Genomic DNA, 6,000 nt, shown 5'->3' on the forward strand with positions numbered 1-6,000 from the left:
ATCATTATTTGTCATTTTGCCAGCAGGATATTGAAGGCAAAGGTTATTTTTTTGTTGCAAAGCAAGCTGACCTTGGAAGACAACTTTGGATACTTTTAAGCCGATTATTGTTTAAAGGATATCAATATAAAGGTTATTTTTTTCAAAGCAAGCCGACTTTGGATTCTTTTAAGTGTTCTGATTATATATATATATATATATATATATATATATATATATATATATATATATATACACACACACACAAAGTCGGTCCACATAAGGAAACTACTTTGCTTCTATTTGACCAGTTTTCACAGGAATTTTGGAAATAAATTGAAATAATGAAACAATTTCTAAAGTGACATAATATAGTACTTCATGCATGGACATCGATGATCTAGGGTCACCTAGATGATTTGGAGAAAATAAAATCATTTGATGCATTCATGAAGCCCAGAAGAGTAGATGATTTTGCAGACAATATGATCATTAACATGGATGAAATTCCAGTGTGGTTTGATCTCATTCCTGGATGGACTGTCAATAAGATGGTGGTTGAAAGTGTGAGAATTAGCATGACTGGTGCAGATCTTAAGTAAAATGACTTTAGTCCATACAGTTTCCGCTTATTAGGAGATGTGTTGTGTCCAACAATACATTTTCACTGTATGACAAAACTAAATCATGCACTGAAGGAATGGATCATATATGTGCAGGAGAAGGGTTGGGTTGTTGAGATGATGCTGCAATGGATTAAACAAAAGTACAGTTTTATAATTTTTTAAATAAAAATTTAAGTTGGAGTGCATTTCCGACATGTAATTTTCAAATGATTTAAAACGTGCCCACAACTTAAGACTGGAAAAGAAACAATGTGTCCCAGAACATACAGTGCACAAAAATGTACATTCAGAATTAATTTATGGTGTCTCAACATATACGGTAAGTATGGTAGATATAAGTATTTATGAATAACAAAGTGTTGATTGAGTTGCATAACTAAATGAAAGTGAAACTGCCATAATGCTTCCATGCTTTTACGTACAAATATTAATACTATTGTCACTGTATGAATTGTTTGCTAGTCATTTAAAGAGTGATATATTAATTTCATGATCTTTATATTATTATTTGGCAGCATAAAATTGATTTTTCAACAAACATTGATGCAGTTCACTAAGCTCTATAAGTGTTAGAGATTTCACCAAAATGTTTCCAAAAGTGAAGAAAAAAAGTTGCTGCAATTATACTGCAGAAAAAAATGTTTTTCCCTTTCTTGATGAGATCCACACCTAAATCTATTAACATAACAATTCCTAATAGTAACATTTAATCTGAAATGTTAATTGCCATAACTTTTTTTAAATATGATATTTTTAAAAGGAAAACTATTCTGGAATGATATGGAAAAAATCTTTTAAATTGATTCATTCCTTCATAGAAATTCAGAAAAAAAGAAATTCATTTTCTGTTTGCTAAATAAAATAATTCTTACTTCGTTCTCATTATTTTCACCTGTCCATTCCTCCTTTCTGGGAAATACATATAAAATCTATGTTATGGTTTTAACCAAGACAAGTAAATCGCAGTCAAGGGGTTACATTGGGGAGTCCAAACCCCAACGTATATTATTCATCTCACACAATATTTTCCTTTAAAGCAAAAAGAACTCTTCACTAGTGTTGTTGTTGTTGTTGTTGTTGGTGTAGGGTTTAACGCCATTTTTCAGCACATGATAGGCTATACATGGCGGCCAGTATTAATGGTGGAGGAAGAACCAGGGAAAACCCATAGAAAGAACCACCGACCCACGAGAAGCTACTGGCAAGCTTTCCCACATACCCACATTGGCTGAATCCGAGACTCGAACCCACAGACAGACAGAGGTGAGATGGCAGTGATCCGTAATGGAGAGCGCTTTAGACCACTCCGCCACTCTTCACTAGTGTAATATAGTTCATGTGCAAATGTTTACATGTGGCTCATTAATGCAAATATGTTAATGAAGGCTGTGGTGTGGCCATTGCATCCCAGTTACACAGGTTATTAGCATGAGCAAAGAAAAATAACATAAAACGTCACATAGTAATCAGGTATTATCACATTTAAGATATGGATGTTATATGAAATTGACAATAAATAACTAATATTTATTACAAGAAACTTTCCTTTTCATCAGTTTCAATTTTGAAAAGTTATATTGTAAATAATGAAACGATACTGGCTACTCAGCTCTACTGTAGTTATACCTAGTACAAGCTGTAACGAAGAGTAATATCTTGCTTTAGATTATTCATTGGTAATTAGAGATCTGTGTCACTATCGTATTTAACTCTCTTTTCTTTATAGGAGGTGAAACTGTTTGTGACATACTTATGTTGTCCATAGTATTAATTGTAAAATTACACCTACGTATAAAACATCCTTCAAATACGGACCCTAGCGGATAAACATGTGCTAAAACTTTCAAGTTCACGGATTCTTTGAAAATGTATTCTTCTGTCTTGGAAATATTGCAAGTAATACAGTGAAAGTTGCTTATGGATTAATGATTCCTTCTGGCTGCTAAGTGCATTATTTGTCATTAAATATTGTAGGTTTATCTTTTAGATCCAGTGATGAATGTCATTCTCATGATTGAGAAGAACAAGGTTATGCTCCACTGAAATCCATGTACCTGCTACAGATTGCAGATTTTCACAGAGAATGCAACCTCTGCCTCGTCTGTCAGAGCACAAGCAGAATTTGTCAGTCTTCAACAGCACAAATTATCAAGAATCACCAATTATTAGTAAACATGTTATTTGTATTGCTAACTCAGTATACAGTAATACTGAAAGGGATGTACGTTTCTGACCACACTTTCTGCTGTTTCCTTGATTTTACTCATAAAAATCAGTACTGGTTTACTCATGTTAAAATTTTGCTCTGTTGCAAGAGCAATTAATAGAGCTCCACTTTTCATTATTGTTTACCTTTCTTGTTTAGCAAAGGCATCTGCTCCAACTGTATTTTATATGATTGTGTTATTGAGTAATGGTTAAGATGTTGCTTATTATTTCAGCTTGGTAAAAAAAATAAAAGAAATTTAAAAAGCTTATTACAGATTACTTCTGATTGCTGATTAAACTTAAATGATGGAAGCCAGATTAATTGCTATTCCATTAAATCATACATGGGACCCAGGAAGGCACTTTCAAAGTGGGATATTCACCCATTGATGCAGTATAGAATTTTCTTATCATTTAAATATGAAATCTGTGAAATCAATGTACATATATTTTTTTAAAACTGCCTTCCCTGGGTACTATGTATGTTCAAATGGAACAGCCCTAAAAGCAAAGCTTAAAAATATGGAACATGTAGTAAATAAGCTAAAATTGAATGAATCTTGGTGGGGGGAGCTCCACTATTTAAATAATTAGATTATCATGTGTGCATGCTTTATATCTTGTACTTGTGTCAGTAATTGGCTTAAAGCACTAAATATGTATATATGTTCATAAATATATGAAACATGAACTGACATCAAACCATGGGCAATAATTGTTGTCCAAAGAGTATTCACATAAAATATTTTGGTGGCTATCTGAGTAGAAAGTAGTTGCCTATGGGCACGAAACGGTGGGTAGTGGATGTGTTCCTCCTGTCAAGTAACAAAGTGAACAATATGTACATGCATGATAGAATGTTGCCTTTGCAACAGTAAACCACTTTTGGATACCATAAATTTCATTTATTGATTTTCTAGAAAAACGACATCCAAATGACCAATGTTTTGTGGTGAAAATTTAGTCTGATGAATTTCCCAGAAAAATTGTTCTTTTGGTAACAAAAATCCATTGTGTATAAAACATGTACACTGTTGTTTCATAATTTACTTACCTAGTTTAACATGTTTTGAAATGTATATATTTTCTATATTCAGTCCAAACATTGTCATTGAGATTTTCTAATTGTCTAATTGTGACTGCAAGTCATTTGCAATTACAAATTGTACCGTTCTTTAATGTAAGAGTACAGTATACATGTTAAGTGTTTCACCTGAACTTTTTAAATAATGGTACAATGTACCTCTGCAAACAAAATATGTGGGTGCAGATGAAAATTACTGAAGTACATTCCTTGTAAGTGTAAATTTTCTTTTCAGCAAGTATACAGTATTTGGCTTTTAATTGCTTTATAGAATTTAAATCTCTACACAGTAATGTAGTGAAAGTTACACTGTCTGTTTGCAAATGAATAATTGAGGAATTAAGCTTTAAAAAATGTATACCCAATAAATGCAGAAGCTGTAATCCAATTTTACCATTAGAAATATTTACAATTGGCTTTTTGTCACAGCCACCATTATTTGGCTTCCCTGGACAATGAAAGGCTTTTTCCCAGCCTACAAATGCCTACCATGTCTGTCCTTTAGGTCTACAACAGTGATTTAAATGAATGACAAGTTGTACTGCATTCTTCATAATTTGCTACCATTTTATTCAATATATGCTTTAATAATGTTTTCAGATAGGTAAGATGCTGTACATAAAAGATGTCCTGCTTGTCAAAATCTTTTTACCAGTCTCCCACCTCCATTGACCCCCATTGTGTCCCAAAAGTTTTTCAAGAATTTACACACCTGGACAGCTTCTGACGAGTGTATAAGTTATACTGTGATTTGTAAACACCATTAATTTCGTTGTAACTATAATTAAAATTTATATACTAAGAAGCTGCATTTTTGGTGCTTGAGTTTTTGCATTTAAATAAAGACTTGTTTCACATGTTAAGAGGCCTTGTAATAAGTATTAAGGAAAGAAATGATAAAATGGCAATGTCTTTTTTATTGCATGATTTCAAATTCATTTTGTATTCAGATGTTGTGGTCTTTAATGTTTCTGTGTGAAATAAACAAAATTAATAAAACATTTAACATCATACATTTCTTTTATTACTTGCATGCACATAAGACCATACGTTTAGGCCACACATTGTCATAATTCTAAGCATCCACAATTCGTTTCTTCAAATAGGGAAATAATTGAATCAAAAGAAATTATTTTATTTGACTTCTGTTTCCGTCCTAGATTGTATATCTACTGTCTTCTCACAATTACCTTCTCACAATTATCAAATGTATTTTTATCATTAAAATTAAAATCAGTATTAGTCCCTATATATAAAGTGCACAGGCCAAGACATAAAATTAATAATGGGAAATGATAAGGCAAAATATTTATTTTCCTTTCGTTAAATTATTTTCCATTTCAGGAGGTGTATGTATGTGTGTGTGTGTGTGTATATATATATATATATATATATATATATATATATATATATATATATATATATATATATATATATATATATATATTACAAGACTACTATTTTCTCAGACTGCCCTGGTGGTCTGGTTGCCCAGTGTCAGGGTAATGTGACCAAGAGGGATATCATGCCACATGTCTACATCATGATGCCCCAGTGCTTGACACCACTATAAACAGGTCCCTGGTGGCTGATTGCTGTAAGACATCACAAGCTCTGGGTTTATACACTCTCATTAATATTGTCAACACGTAAGGCCCATAAAGCTAAAGAAACCCGAATAACTCACAGAAACCTGGGTAACTGTCATTATATTCCATCGCTATTCAATTCCTACATTTGTATCATAGGAATTATGGTGCATAAAGGGTTCTGAATTAATTGGAGTGAGATCCTCAGCTGATTTCTTTACCTTCTCGCATATCATTCTACCATTATTGTTTCTATTCCCACCCCACCCCAACCAGCACTTCATAGACAGAATAATTTCTTGCATTATGTTTGTTTGGTAGTTGGCATGCATGACTATAAAAAAAATTCCCATGCTAAATTCACAGAGAATAATTGCATTTGGTTTTTTTCCTCTCCAGTTCAGTACAGTTACAAATGTAGAAATGGCTAAAAGAACAGCACACTCCTTTCCCAACCCCACCCCTGAGTTGAAACTACGAAACCGTAACTGTCTACTTCTCCCAAGTGCGGGTC

At 32.8% G+C, this 6,000-nt stretch overlaps 1 protein-coding gene across 8 annotated transcripts in view; it reads left to right on the top strand.

Annotated features, from left to right (window-relative positions):
• The window catches only part of LOC149798999 (uncharacterized), a 76,278-nt gene extending 71,370 nt beyond the window's left edge, over nucleotides 1–4,908 (top strand). For 7 of the 8 annotated variants that reach the window (XR_016421047.1, XR_016421048.1, XR_016421049.1 and 4 more), the window contains one exon: nucleotides 2,593–4,908. The gene's annotated coding sequence lies outside the window, so the exon portion shown is untranslated. Of the gene's footprint in view, nucleotides 1–2,579 lie in introns of all 8 variants that reach the window. The other variant, XM_089957938.1, reaches the window with a different exon arrangement.
• The last annotated feature ends 1,092 nt before the right edge of the window (nucleotides 4,909–6,000 follow it).

This window comes from Sinohyriopsis cumingii, chromosome 5 (genome assembly GCF_028554795.1).
Source record: "Sinohyriopsis cumingii isolate HCF-2022 chromosome 5, ASM2855479v2, whole genome shotgun sequence".
Taxonomy (NCBI): Eukaryota; Metazoa; Mollusca; class Bivalvia; order Unionida; family Unionidae; genus Sinohyriopsis; species Sinohyriopsis cumingii.